Source organism: Eumetopias jubatus, unplaced genomic scaffold (assembly GCF_037043125.1).
Source record: "Eumetopias jubatus isolate StellerSeaLion01/CBP00866 unplaced genomic scaffold, mEumJub1_p1.0 scaffold_8, whole genome shotgun sequence".
NCBI lineage: Eukaryota > Metazoa > Chordata > Mammalia > Carnivora > Otariidae > Eumetopias > Eumetopias jubatus.
The window spans coordinates 44344831-44360704 of NW_028274814.1; the positions used below are offsets into that span (position 1 = coordinate 44344831).

At 39.7% G+C, this 15874-nt stretch overlaps 1 protein-coding gene and 1 pseudogene across 1 annotated transcript in view; both read right to left on the reverse strand.

The window, feature by feature from the left end:
- VAMP1 (vesicle associated membrane protein 1) overlaps positions 1-15874 on the reverse strand; it is a 79449-nt gene that overhangs the window by 34732 nt on the left and 28843 nt on the right. The gene's annotated exons all lie outside the window — the stretch shown is intronic.
- LOC114222614 (large ribosomal subunit protein eL21 pseudogene) lies at positions 9547-10173 on the reverse strand (annotated as a pseudogene).

The following is a 15874-nucleotide window of genomic DNA, read 5'->3' on the forward strand; positions in this document are numbered from 1 at the left end:
CATTTCATTCAATAATGTACTGAACCTTTCCCCTATTAATAAATATACTTTTAAAACGTCATTTTAGGGGCGCCTGGGTGGCACAGTCGCTTGAGAGTCCGACTCTTGATTTCAGCTCAGGTTGTGATCTCAGAGTCCTGGGATCAATCCCTACATCAGGCTCGATGCTCAGTGTGGAGTCTGCTTGAGATTCTCTTCTCCCTCTGCCCCTTCCTCCCCGCCACTCTCCCTCTGTCTCTCTGTCTAAAATAAATAAATAAAATCCTTTAAAAAAATAAAATAAAGCATCTTTTTAATATCTACTTTAGATTCCATCATTTTTTTTAAAGATTTTATTTATTTATTTGATAGAAAGAGACACAGCGAGAGAGGGAACACGGGGCGGGGCTGGGGGGGGCGGTGCGGAGAGGGAGAAGCAGGCTTCCCGCTGAGCAGGGAGTGCCCCTAGATTCCAACATTTTTAATACAAAACACTTACCCAATTTCTTATTGTTGGACATTTAGATTATTTCCTTTTTTTTTAATGTTTAATATTTTGGGGCACCCGGGTGGCTCAGTCGTTAAGCATCTGCCTTCGGCTCAGGTCATGATCCCAGGTTCCTGGGATCGAGCCCTGCATTGGGCTCCCTGTTCAACTGGAAGCCTACTTCTCCCTTCCCCCTCCCCCTGCTTGTGTTCCCGCTCTCACTGTCTCTATCTCTGTCAAATAAATAAATAAATAATCTTTAAAAAAAAATGTTTAATATTTTGCTTTGTTTTGTTTTTTACTTCCTTTTGTTTTTAATGTTTTTTAATGTTACAGAAAGTTTTTCACAGACTGTCCCTATAGCTTTGAACACATCTTCATTTATTTCCTTAGGATTGGTTCCTACAACTGGAGTTGTTGAGTTAAAGTGTGGGCATTTTTAAGGCTTTGAAGTCAGGCAGCCCTGACCTTGAATGCCGCTGAGGGCCTGGCCTGTGACCTGAGGCAAAGCGCTTCTGGGTGCTGAGTTTGGGCTCCATGCTCCTTCCCCTCCTATTTCCTCCTTACTACATTTCACTGTTCTTAGTCTCCTCGGGACTCGTCACCTCCGTACTTTTACACTAAGAATTCTGAACTAATGCTCCTCAGGGCTCCTCAGGTTCTCAGAACATACTTGTTCTTCTACATGTCTCTGCCTTTGCCCACATCTCAGGGCTGGAGACCCACATGGTGCCTTTGTGCAAAATAGGAAAAGGCACCTCTTCCTCCCAGCGGAGTGCAGGCTGGATTTCAGGACCCACTCATCCCTTGGCCAGGCACCATATTGCATTGACCAATCGGGATGCCATTTCTGAAGCCAGGAACAAACACAGCTAGCCTGCCCAGCAAACCTCCATTCATCCATCAGTTGCAAGCTCAAGTGCTATTTCCTCTGTAAAGTCATCTTACTGTAGCAGATATAATTGGTTTGTTTGTTAAGCTTCCTCTGCTTTTTGAATAGCCTCAATTAAAATAATTAACTTTAAGGAATTATGGCCATTTGCCTAAATACCTCTCTATCCCATTAGATTCTCAGTGTTTTTCCTCTTTCGTTCCTCATACAAAGCCCAGTTCCTGACACATAGGAAGTGATTGCTAAGCTTGAATGATGAATAAATGAATGAGTGATGGTGGTCCTCATGTTGCTTGTCCGAGAATAAAGGAAGCAGAATAACAGATGCCTGAAGTTCCTGCCAACTCTAAACTTCTCTTTTCCAATATGCATTAAGTAAATATCTGTTGAGCAAATGAATAGCACCAAACCAAAAGAAAATCCCTTTAAAGATGTGTCTTAAAGGATCATGGATCAATATGTTTAAGTTTTATTTAGAAGCAGGCCAGTGTGAGTTTTTCAATCTCTTAAATATTTTGCCTTGCCTCTGGAAGCCTTTCAGAGACATTTCAGACCATCTGAAATAGAATTTAAGACTTGCTTTCGGAGGCTCTTCCAGAGAGTGGCTTACCTTCCGCCTCATTATGTGAGTCACCTATTTTTATTATTTGTCTTTCTCAGACACTTTCACAAAAGGAAAGTCTGTTTCTCAACACAAGGCAGCTTCTTATACATCATGAGGCTAATGATGTTACTTCTCTCACAAGAAGAAGTTTTACCCTTTCCTTTCTCTGTCTCCAGATGTCTTGTCTTTATGTGGACATTGCCAATCTCCTCAGAAGGACAGCAAATCTATTTGAGGGCATCAAGCCTCTGAAACACTAACAGAAGCAGGAATCTAGAGTAGGGGCTTTTACAAACTATAGGCATCCTTGGATCCCCAAAGAGTTCACTAACTCCCTGAAATTCTACTCACAATATCATATGCTTGTGCATTTTCTAAAGGAAAACCCACATCTTTCTTTGGAGCCTCAGAGGAGCCCCTTGACTCCAAAAGAGCTAAGTAAGAGCCACTAGTCTACAGCCTGGGCTAAAATAGGCTGGAAAGTACAGGGGCTTTTAAGATCAGATAATGCTCTGGCACATTCTGTGGAGTTATATTAAAGACAGAATCCTCAACCGCTACAGACTTGAGTCTTTGGGACTAAGTCCCTTCCCTCATATCAGTTGACTTCACTTGGGGGCTTCCCCAAATCCCAAGGACTCGTTGAAACTTAGCCTGCTCCGTAGACACAGAAAAGCTTTGGGAAGAGGTCAGATGACTGGCACCTCTGCCCTTATATTTTAATAGTAATGACCTTGGAGCCAGAAGATTGGGTTCCTGTGAGGGCTTGGACTCTCTGAAGACCAGAATCACTACTCCACCACAAGGTGGCACCCCAAGCCCAGACAGATGGAACAACAAGCGTCCTGCCTCCGCTCAAATTCTAGCCTAGGACTCAAGAGCAGAGTCCCCCAGACACTAAGCCTTTTTACCCACACCCAGTGTCCCACAGGGGGCCTTGTTGCTCTTTTTAACAAGTCTGTGTGTGGTTCTTGCTGGCCTCAGTCCTTTTCCTAGAGGTGACCCTGAACCCTACATTCCTCCCTGGGGTCTACCCTGGATGTGTAATATGAATTATGGAGATCCTGATCCTGGGTATACATAGTGCACATACTTCTACTCTCCACGCTCTGGAGTCACTCCTGGGACTTTGCAGGGTCCTAACCCAGCTCTCGGAATCCTTAGTATGATTTCCAGGTCGTGAGCACAATGACATAGGATGTCACTGAAACATCTCTACAGTTGTGACCCACTCAGACAAGAATAAGGAAAGGATCAGTAGTCACTTAGGCCAAAGGGAAGAGTTACCAAGAGTAGCTGCAGCTTGAGTGGGGATCCCAGACTGCCATGTACTCTATAGCAAGGCTGCAATTTGGATACAGAAGGCAGGATGCAAATCTAAACCCATCAGAAGAGTATGAACTTAGACAAAATCAAAATATTAAATTTACAAATGGAGTTGAAAACATTTAAGGGAACTTAGTGTACTCAGTCAAAAAGACTCACATAGATGTTTATGGGCACCAGGTCTGGCATCCTGACCTCAAATCTCGGGCAAATAGACAACTTTAGCCTTCTTGAGATGGTAATCACAGATCATGGTCATACATTGTCCACATGAGCTAGGCAAACTGCTTGCTTAAGTGACGAGATGTCCTTTTAGGGGTGCCTGGGTGGCTCAGTTGGTTAAGCGACTGCCTTCGGCTCAGGTCATGAACCCTGCTCAGCGGGAAGCCTGCTTCTCCCTCTCCCACTCCCCCTGCTTGTGTTCCCTCTCTCGCTGTCTCTCTCTCTCTCTCTCTGTCAATTAAATAAATAAATAAAATCTTTAAAAAAAAAAGAGAGAGATGTCCTTTTAACTCCAAGAAGGTTTGGAATTAACATGGTGGCTTTGTACTCTGTCAGCTTAACGAAGATGAAGCCACATTTTTCAAACGGTTCAAGGTTAGGGCTGGCCACAAGAGAAACGTATGTGAGACTGGAAAGGGTGAAAGGCAGAATCGAAGCAGCAGCTATGATGCTGTCAAGGTCAGGCTGGGCGCTAGGACTGCCGCAGCTCGTACACATCAGGGCTGCTCTGCTGGTTCACTTTGTGGGCATGGCGGGCAGCCAGCCCAGTGGGGCCTCCAGCTCCTATCAGATCTCTTCCTTCAGACTCTAATTCCTGGGCCAGGCACGTATGCATCACCAGGTCCCTCTGCAGAGAGCCAAGATCATCAAGGCTGGGGGTGGTAAAGGACAGATAGAGATTCCACTCGGTCCTTGCTCTCCTGCACCTCACAGCCAGCATGCCTTCCCCACTGACAATATGCGTATCTCAGGCCTACCACAGACGCACAGGCAACAGGCCTCCATAGACTCCTTTACCAGTTCCTTATTCCATTTCACTCAGAGTGGGTTTTCTTCTCCAGTCAGACCCTCACTGATACAAACCAAAAGTGATGGGGCAAATGAAACTCATGCTAAGTTTCAAAGAAGTTTAAATCATTGGGAAAATCTATGTAAATTTGTTATTTAAAGTTTTTGTAGTGCTTAAAAGAATTTAACATAGTAGAACTATAAGATTAGCCTCACTGTTCTATTAAAAATGTGTAATTGATATGTGGAATCCAAAAAAACAAAACAAAACCCAGACTCATTGTTACAGAGAACAGATGGGTGGTTGCCGGAGGGGAGAGGGTTGGGGAAAGGGCAAAATTAGTGAAGGGGATCAAGAAGTACAAACTTCCAGCTTTAAAATAAGTCATGGGGGGGGCACCTGGGTGGCTCAGTCATTAAGCGTCTCCCTTCTGCTCAGGTCATGATTCCAGGGTCCTGGGATCGAGCCCCACATCAGGCTCCCTGCTTGGTGGAAAGCCTGCTTCTCCCTCTCCCACTCTCCCTGCTTGTGCTTCCTCTCTCGCTGTGTCTCTCTCCGTCCAATAAATAAATAAAATCTTAAAAAAATAAATAAATAAAAATAAAATAAGTCATGGGGCTGTGACGTATGGCATAAGAAATATAATCTATAATATTGTATTAATTTTGTACGGTGACAAATGGTAACTAGATTTATTGAGATGATCATTCCACAGTGTATATACAAAGGTTGAATACTACGTTGTACACCTGAAACTAATAATATTGTATGTCAATTATACTTCAATCTAAATAAAATAATTGTATGGAAAAAAAATCAGAGGATAAAATACAATTTGTAAGTGATAATAACAATTTTAAATAAAAAAATGTATAACTGATTTTCAATTAGTGATTCTAAGTTGAAGCATGTAAAAGGTGTCAACTGTAAACAGAATTATAATGTTTGAGGGAACTTATGATTTACTATAGCTAAACATCTATGAGACTTACAAGTATTTAAGTATTTAGGAAGTTTTTTTTTTTTGTTAGGGTCAATAAGCTTGTCCAGTCATGCGTCTGAGTACTCAAAAAGAAAATCAAATATTTGAAATTTAGATATGCAATTGAAAAAATTTTAAAGGATTCAGTGGACTATAGCTGTAAATGGAGCTGATTGTTAATGGAATTTAGATCATTCAACTTAAGTTAATCGAATATTACTATAAAAAGTGAAGATTACTGGGGGGACTCTGGGAAAATGGCAGAGTAAGGAGCAGGAATCTGGCGCCACTCCTACACAACAGCTGCATTGGCAGAATTGGTCTGATGTAACTGCCTTAGTGTCTGTTGAAGGCCTGCAACTTCCACGGGGAAGACTTGGATGGTAAATTATGGTGAATTTTGGTCGATTTCAGCTATTTTCACAGCAATAACTACTTATTCCCTATCCCCAGACACACGACAGGTAGCTAAGCTCGTGTTCCTGGAGCAGCTTGCACAAAGCCTGGGAGAGCCAGGCTGGGCAGAAAGGATTCTGTCCTCTAAATATCAGCAATCTGTGCTCTGATGGCTGATTGCTGCTTCTGATCACAGAGGTGCAGATGAAAAGGCAGGAGGCTCTTGGTTTTGCACCTCCCCCAGTTGTTGCTAGGTCCTCCCTCTGTGGATGAAATGATTTTGAAGGGACTTAAAGGGCCAGTGCCCTTCTCCCCTCTTCATTTTTCACTTTTTCCCTTTCTGGACCCAGACACTAACAAATAGGACATTCAAAAACAACTGCATATATGGGGAAAACTAGAAAGTGACAACGTATGCCCAGGGAAAAACCCAGAAAAGACCTGAGAAAACTTAAGTTTATACTTCAGGCTGATATTCAGTACGAAGAGAGCCAACAACAACCAAAAAAATAAGTAATAACATTAAAACAGACCTTAAGGAAGGGGGAGAATCTGATTTCCAGAGTTACCATATTATTAGATTCAAATGTCCACTGTTCAACAACAACAACAACAACAAAATCACAAGGCATGTAAAGACATAGGAAAGTATAGCCCATTCAAAGGAAATAAACAGATCAACAGAAACTGTCCCTGAAAAAGACCTAATGGCAGATATACTAGACAAAGACCTTAAAACAACTGTCTTTAAAATGCTCAAAGAACTGGGGTGCCTGGGTGGCTCAGTCGGTTAAGCATCTGCCTTCAGCTCAGGTCATGATCCCAGGGTCCTGAGATCGAGCCCCACTTCAGGCTCCCTGCTCAGCAGGAAGCTTGCTTCTCCCTCTCCCACTCACCCACTTGTGTTCCCTCCCAAGCTGTCTCTCTCTCTGTCAAATAAATAAACAAAGTCTTTAAAAAAACGCTCAAAGAACTAAAGGAAGATGTGGAGAAAGTCAAGAAAATATGGTGTTGAGGGGTACCTGGGTGACTCAGTCATTAAGCGTCTGCCTTCAGCTCAGGTCATGATCCCAGGGTCCTGCGATCGAACCCCACATCAGGCTCCCTGCTCAGCAAGGAGCCTGCTTCTCCCTCTCCCTCTGCTCCTCCCTGCTGCTTGTGCACTTTCTCTCACTCTTGTTCTCTCTCTCATAAACAAAATCTTTTTTAAAAAAAGAAAATATGGTGTTGAATAAAATGGAAATGTCAATAAAGAGATAGAAAACTTGAAAAGAAACCAAGAAGAAATTTTGGAGCTGAAAAGTGCAATAACTGAAATGAAAATTTCACTAGAGGGATTCAAAGGCAGATCTGAGCAGGCAGAAAAAAGAATCAGTGAACTTGAAGATACAATGATGAAAGTTATGAAGTCTGAGGAATAGGAAAAAAATGAAGAAAAGTAAACAGAGCCTATGCGGCCCGTGGGACACCATCAAGAGAATCAACATAAGCATCAAGGGGGTCCAGAAGGCTGAGGGGGAGAGAGAAAGGGGCAGAGAGAATATTTGAGGAAATAATGGCTGAAAACTTCCCCAATTTGATGAAAGACATAAATATCAGCATCAAAGAAGCTCAATGAACTCCAAGTAAGATAAACTCAAAGAGACTCATACCAGGACACATATAATCAAACTTTCAAAGGGCAAAAAACAAGGAGAATCTTGAAAGCAGCCAGAGAGAAGTAAATCATCCCATAAAGGGGATGCTCAATGAGATTACTAGCAGATTTCTCATCAGAAACTTTGGAAGTCAGAAGACAGGGGGCCAATAATTCAAAGTGCTAAAAAAAAAAAATAAACTAAGAATACTATATCTAGCAAAACTGTCCTTCAAACGTGAGAGAGAAATTAAGACATTCCTAGGTAAACAAAAGCTGAGGGGGTTCATGATAGACCTGCCCTGAAAGACAGGGAGTCCAGCAAGGTGAAATGATAGGACGCTAGACAGGAACTCAAAGTTGTATGGAAAATAAAGATCTCAATAAAGGTAAATACATGGGCAATTATAAAAGCTAGTATTATCATGAGAGTGGTTTGTAGCTTCACTTTTTGTTTTCTATATGATTTAAGAGATTAATACATTTAAAGAAAAAAAATACTAGTAGAAAAGCTAGTATCACTCTAACTTATGGTTTGTGACTCTAAACCTTGTTTTCTACATAATATAAGAAACTAATGCATTTAAAACAATTATTAGTTTATGCTTTGAGCACACAATGTATAAAATGTAATTCTGGGACATCAACAACTGAAAGGGGGTGGAGATGAACTGTGAAAAGAACAGAGTTTTTGTGTGTTATTCAAGCTGGTATAGGTTCAAACCAAAGTGTTATAACTTTAGGATGTTAAATGTGAGACCCATTATTTCACTACAATATTTCATTATTTCACTAAATATTTCACTACAAAAAAATCAACTAAGCACAAAAGAAGACAGAAATGCAGGAAATGAGGGACAAAAAAGCTATAAGGCATATAGAAAACATATAGCACAATGAAAAGTACACTCTCCTTATCAGTAATTACTTCAAAAATAAATGGATTAAAGTCTCCAATCAAAAAACAGAGATTGGTTGGGCGCCTGGGTGGCTCAGTTGGTTAAGCAACTGCCTTCGGCTCAGGTCATGATCCTGGAGTCCCGGGATCGAGTCCCACATAGGGCTCCCTGCTCAGCAGGGAGTCTGCTTCTCCCTCTGACCCCCTTCCCTCTTGTGCTCTCTATCTCTCATTCTCTCTCTCTCTCAAATAAATAAATAAAATCTTAAAAAAAAGAAACAGAGATTGGCAGAATGGCTGAAAACACATGATCCAACTATATGCTGTCTATAACAGAATCACTTGATATTCAAAGACAGAAACAGATTGAAAGTGAAAGAATGGAAAAAGATATTCCATGCAAATAGTAACCAAGAGAGCAAGGATGGCTATGCTAATATCAGGCAAAATAGATTTTAAATTAAAAAAAGGTTACAAAAGATAAAGGACACTATATATTAATAAAAAGTTCAATACTACAAGAAGATGGAGTGCCTGGATGGCTCAGTCAGTTGAGCATCCAACTCTTGATCTCAGCTCAGTTCTCAATCTCAGGGTCATGAGTTCAAGCCCCACACTGGGCTCCATGCCCAGCATGGAGCCTACTTAAAATATATATATATATTGCAAGAAGGTATAACAATTAAAAACATTTACATACCTAATGACAGACCATCAAACTATAAGAAGCAAAAACTGACAGAATTGAAGGGATAAACAGATAGCTCTACAATGATAGTTGGAGATTTCAATATCCCACTCATAATAACAGGTAGAACAAGCAGACAGAAAGGTAAGGAAACAGGATTTACACAAAACAATAAACCAACTAGAACTAACAGACATGTATAGAACATCCTACCCAAGAATAACAGCATATACATTCTTCTCAAGTGTACATGGAACATTTTCCAGGATAGACCATATGTTAGGCTGCAAACTAAGTCTCAATAGATTTTAAAAGGTAGATATTATACTAGGGCGCCTGGGTGACTCAGTTGATGAAGCAACTGACTTTTGGTTTCAGCTCAGGTCATGATCTCAGGGTCCTGGGATCAAGCCCCTTATAGGGCTCTGTGCTCAGTTGGGAGTCTGTTTGAGGCTTTCTCTCCCTCTCCCTCTGCCCCTCCTCCTGCTTGCTCGCTCTCTCTCTAAAGTAAATATAATTAAAAAAAAAAAAGAAAATACTTAGATATAAATGCAAATAAAAACAACATACCAAAACTTTTTTTTTTTTTTTTTTTTTTTTGCTTTAAATATTTCTTTAGGGGAGGGAACATCACACTTCTACTTAATTAAGAGAAACACCTTTGGAGTCTAGAAGTTTGTTTTGTTTTGTTTTGTTTTGTTTTTTAACACGTATTATGCCATAAATTCATAGGGAATAGGTTCCAGCTGCTCAGGCTCCTTTTCATTGGTTCTCACAAAGAGTGGAGCAGGCTGATACTTCAGTTAAGCCCAAGCACCTTTTTCTTTGACTTCCTTCTTTTTCTGATCATTTTCCTTCACATGTTTCAGGAAGCTATATTGGCTCTTAGAATGCTTAATATGCTCAACATGTACATTAATTCTCATGGCAAGAATCATACCTTTGATGTGTTTGTTTAGAGCAATACCAATAGCATGCTGGGCAACACTGTAGATTCTTCTAGTTTTGCTATTGTAACATTTGTGGGGCATTACTTTTTGAACAGTGCCTATTCTCTTGATGTCTATAATATCACCTTTCTTGCAGATTCACATGTATGTGGCCAAAGGAACAAGTCCATGTTTTCTAAAAGGCCTAGAGAACATATAGCGGATGCCTCTCCTCTTTCCCTTTGTGTTGGTCATTCTAGCAAGCTACCAGAAGATGGTGGTGCTAGCCAAAAGGCTCATACAAAACCTTTTCAGATGCAATGAATGTGGTACTAAGGAGTAAATTTACAGCTGTAAACAACTCACATTAAAAAGAAAATAAGAAATAAGAAAGTAAGAAAAATCTCAAATCAACAACCTAACATTACAACTTAAGTAACTAGAAAAAGAAGAACAAACTAAACCCAAAGCTAGCAGAAGGGAGGAAATAACAAAGATTAGAGCAGAGATAAACTAAATAGAAAATAGAAAAATAATAGAGAAAATTAATGAAACCAAAACATGGTTCCTCAAAAAGACCAAAAAAAAAAAAAAAAAGGACAAACCTTTAGTTAGATGGACTAAGAGAAAACTCAAATTACTAAAATCACAAGTGAAAGTGGAGTATTACTACCTATTTGACAGGAAAAAAAGGATTATAAGAGAGTACTATAAACAATTGTACACCAACAAGTTGGATGAAAGGAACAAATTCTTAGAAACACAAGACCTCCCAAGACTAAATCATGGAGAACTAGAATATCTGAATAGACCTATAACTAATAAGAAGATTGAATCTGTAATCAAAAATCTACCCCCCCCAAAAAAAAATCTCCCAACAAAGAAAAGCCCTGGACCCAATGATGTCACTGATGAATTTTACCAAATATTTAAAGAATAATTAATACCAACCTTTCTCAAAATTTTTTTTAATTTAAGAGGAGGAAACACTTCTTAACTCATGGGCCTCTATGAAGCCAACATTACCTTGACACCAAAGCCAGACAAAGAAATTATCAGAAAAAATAACTAAGGAACAATATCCTTTTTGAACATTGATGCAAAAAAATCCTCAACAAATAAAATTCAGCAGCATATTAAAAGGATTATACACCATGACCAAGTGGGATTTATTCCTGGAATGCAAAGATGATTCAACATATGAAAATCAATCAGTGTAATATGCCACGTCAATGGAATAAAGGGAAAAAAACACATGATCATCTCAATTGATGCAGAAGAAGCATTTGACAAAAATCAACACCGTTTCATGATAAAAACACCCAAAAAACTAGAAATAGAAGGTAACAACTTCAACAGAATAAAATCCATATATGAAAAACCCACACAAATTCAATGGTGAAAGACTGAAAGCTTTTCTTCCAAGATAAAGAAATACCTAAAAATGCCCAATTTCACCACTTCTAGTCAACATAGTACTGGAAGTTTTAGCCAGAGCAATTAGACAAGAGAAAGAAATAAAAGGCATCCAAATTGGAAAAAAGAAGTAAAATTATTTCTGTCTGCAGATGACATAATCTTACATGTAAACAACCCTAAAAATTACACACACACAAAACTGTTAGAACAAATGAATTCAGTAAAGTAGCAGGATACAAAGTCAGCACGCAAAAATCACTTGCATTTCTATACACAAACAATGAATAATCTGAAAAACAAAGTTATAAAACCAATTTCATATACAATAGCTTCAAAAAAAAAAAATACTTGGGAATTAACTTAACCAAGGAGGTAAAGGAATTGTAGGATGAAAACTACAAAACATTGCTGAAAGAAATTAAAGACATAAATAAATGAAAACACATTCCTGTTCATAGACTGGAAGACATAATATTGTTAAAATGTCAATACTACCCAAAGTGATCTACAGATTCAATGCTATCCCTAACAAAATCTCAGTGATATTTTTGGCAGAAATAGAGTGGCTCAGTCGTTGGGCATCCGCCTTTGGCTCGGGTCGCGATCCCAGGATCCTGGGATCGAGCCCCGTGTCGGGCTCCCTGTTCGGGGGAAAGCCTGCTTCTCCCTCTCCCACTTCCCCTGCTTCTGTTCCCTCTCTCACTGTGTCTCTCTCTGTCAAATAAATAAATAAAATCTTTAAAAAAAAAAAGATAAAAGAAAAATCCATACTAAAATATATATGGAATCTCAAGAGACTCCAAATGGCAAAAACAATCTTGAAAAAGAACAAACTGGAAAAGAAAAGAAAGAAAGAAAGAAAAAAGAAAAAGAACAGGGACACCTGGGTGGCTCAGTCGGTTAAGTGTCTGCCTTCGGCTCAGGTCATGATCCCAGGATCCTGGGATCGAGTCCCACATTGGGCTTCTTGCTCATCGGGGAGCCTGCTTCTCCCTCTGCCTGCCACTCCCCTTGCTTGTGCTCTCTCTCTCTGACAAATAAACAAATAAAATCTTTAGAAGAAAAAAAAGAAAAAGAATAAGTTGGAGAACTCACCCTTGCTGATTTCAAAACTTACTACAAAGCTACAGTAAATAAAATAGTGTGGTATCAGCATGAAGACAAACATATAGAACAATGGAACAGAATAGACAGCCCAGAAATAAACCTTTGTGCATGTATATATTTATATTTATATGTCAAATGATTTTGACAAGGGTGCAAGACTATTCAATGGGGAAAGAACAGTCTTTTCTACAAATGGTACTGGGATAACTGGATGTCCACATGCAAAAGAATAGTTACCTATTAACTCAAAATGAATCAAGGACCTAAGTGTAAGACTTAAAACAATAAAACTCTTAGAAGAAAACACAGAAAGAAAGCTTCACAACATTGGCTTGGCAATGATCTCTTAGATATGACATCAAAGGTACAGGTAATAAAAGAAAAAAATAAACACACTGAACTTCATACAGTCACAAAAAGACAAATACTGTATGATTCCACTTCGTGAGGTACTTAGAATGATCAAAATCATAAAGAGAAAAAGGAGAATGGTGGTTTCCAGGGGTTGGAAGTAGAGGGGAATGGAGAGCTTTTGTTTAAAGGATACAGAGTTTTCAGTTTTACCAGATGAAAAAGGTTATAAGGATGGATAATGGATGGTAATAGTTGCACAACAATGTGAATGTCTTTGATACCACTGAACTGCATACTTAAAGGTTAGGATGGTAAATTTTGTTATATGTACTTTACCACAATAAAAGACATACTCCCCAAAAGTGAAGATCATTCATTGTCTTTGTTTTACTATATTATAAATAATCAAACAAAATCTATAGGCTGAAATTTTTTTAAAAAAAGCAATAAGTAAGATTTTCAAATTTATTAGATTCAAAATAGAGCAAAAAATGTAATCTGAACTTTAAAAGCATAAGAAAAATTAGATTTGAAGTTGATAATTTTTTTTAAGATTTTATTTATTCATTTGACAGAGAGAGAGAGCACAAGCAAGGCGAGTGGCAGGCAGAGTGAGAGGGAGAAGCAGACTCCCCACTGAGCAGAGAGCCAGACGCAGGGCTCGATCCCAGGTCCCTGGGATCATGACCTGAGCTGAAGGCAGACACTTAACCAGCTGAGCCACCTAGGCAGCCTTGAAGTTGGTAACTTTAATAAACTAATATTTGTTTAAAATTCTAGTAACTATGCATAAGCTTTTTTTCCCCCTATGCCCTCAAATATAAAAACATACAAACTTGCAATAACCTACTTCTTGCAACTGTCCCTAGCCAGCCTGTCCCATTTCTCTGGCATGAAATGTAATGGAGTCTCCTCAGCCCCAGAACCTTCCAGACTGACCATCTCAAAGCTCCCATTGCTACCTCTGAGCTCTAGTAAAGGAGAAATTTTTCCCATATACTTTCCATATACCTTTCTCTACCTTTTCCCTTCCACTTTGAGCTCTGTGACACTTCGGGAGTCCTAAGCTCTCACACTGCCCCAACCCCAAGAAAGAAAGGAGCTTGAGGATCAACTCATACTCCAAGGAACATTTACTAACACCTTTTGCGTCAAGCCCTGTGTGGGGTGTGCCCCCATGTTACCACACTTAACTGTTCACATCCACCCTATCAGCACCCTCATGTTACAGTGGAAACAGACTCATAGCTTAAGTAACTGACCCAGCTAGCAAGTGATCAAGCAGAGAAATGGCCTTGGACATAGTCTAGGCAGCACAGATCTACCCTGACTGGTCTTCCACTTCTCAGATTTTCACCATCTGGTTGATCCTTATACTCCCTTCCCAGAAGATTCCTCTGACCGCCTCCCCACCGCAAGCCTCCAGGACCCTGCCTGTGCCTGTCACCCTCAACATTCCTTTATGGGCAGGATGCTCACCAAAGGAAAGAAGATTCTGGCTCAATTTGCAGGTAAGAGAGGTTACCACAATCCTTGCTCTTCAAGAATAACTGAGGTGGGGCCCCTAAAAACCATGAAGGAGAGAAGGGTCAGGAGAAGCACCTGTGAGAGAGGCAAAAGCCCCTGCCACTCACTTCCTCTCCCAGTCGAGGAAGCCTTCAGAAGCAAAGGGCCTGCGGGAAAGATGAGTCATATATATTTCCCTTTGCGTCACAGAATCTAACTCTCCATCTGTGACTTAGATAAGTTCCAAATAAGCCCAAGCAATGGCCCACAGGGTGTGATAGCAACACACCTACACCACAAGGTATCCCTTTCCAACTCTGTGGAGAAAACAACTCCCTCTTTCAAAAGTCAACATGTTACACGAACAATGAACAATTCGAAAATGAAACTAAGAAAACGATTTTATTTACAATAGCATGAAAAAGAAAAAAAGATTAAGGAATAAATTTAAGGAAGAAAGTATAATAAGACTTGTACACCGAAATCTACAAAATGTTGAAAGACATTAAAGGAGACCTAAATAAATGGAAAGATATCTTGTGTTCATGGATTGGAAGACTTACTATTATTAAGATGACAGTACTCCCCCAAATTAATGTACATGTCCAACCCAATCCTAAACAAAATTCCAACTGCCTCGTTTTCTCAGGAATAGACAAGCTAATCCTAGAATTCCTACAGAAATGCAAGAGACACAGAATAGCCAAAATCATCTTGAAAAAGTTGGAGGACTCACACTTCCTGATTTCAAAACTTACTACAAAGCTATAGTAGTTAAAACAATGTGGTACTTGGCGCCTGGGTGGCTTAGTTGGTTAAGCATCTGCCTTCGGCTCAGGTCATGATCCCAGAGTGCTGGGATAGAGCCCCACATCAGGCTCCCTGCTCAGCGGGGAGCCTGCTTTTCCCTCTCCCTCTGCCTGCCACTCCCCCCTCTCCATCTGCCTGCCTACGCTCTCTCTCTCTGTGTCAAAAAAATAAAATCTTAAAAAAAAAACCGATGTGATATTGACATAAAGATAGGCATATGGATCAATGGAATAAATTCAAGAGTCCAGGAATCAACCCATATATCTATAGCCAATTGATTTTAACAAAGATGCCAAGGCCATTCAATGTGAAAAGAACAGTCTTTTCAACAAATGGTGCTGGAACAATGTATATCCATAGGCAAAAAAATGAAGTTGGACACCTACCTCAAAACATATACAAAAATTAACTCAAAATTGAGCAAAAAAATAAATGTAAGAGCTAAAACCATAAAAATGTTAGAAACAGATAAAAATCTGTGTGACCTTGGATTAAACAACAAATTTCATATGACACCAAAATCAAAAGAAAAGAAATGGCAACAAAAGAAATTGGACTTTATCAAAATTAAAAACTTCTACGTATCAAGGATACTACCAAGAAAGTGCAAAAACAACCCATAGAATGGAGACAATATTTGTAAATCATATATCCAACAAGGGTCTAGTATCCAGAATATATAAAGAACACTTACAACTTGGGGCAACTGGGTGCCTCAATCGGTTGAGCGGTTGAGTGACCGACTCTTGGTTTGGGCTCACGTCAAGACCTCAGGGTCATGGTATCAAGCCCCAGCCCAGCTTTAGGCTCCGTACTCAGCGGGGAGTCTGCTGGAGATTATATCTCCCT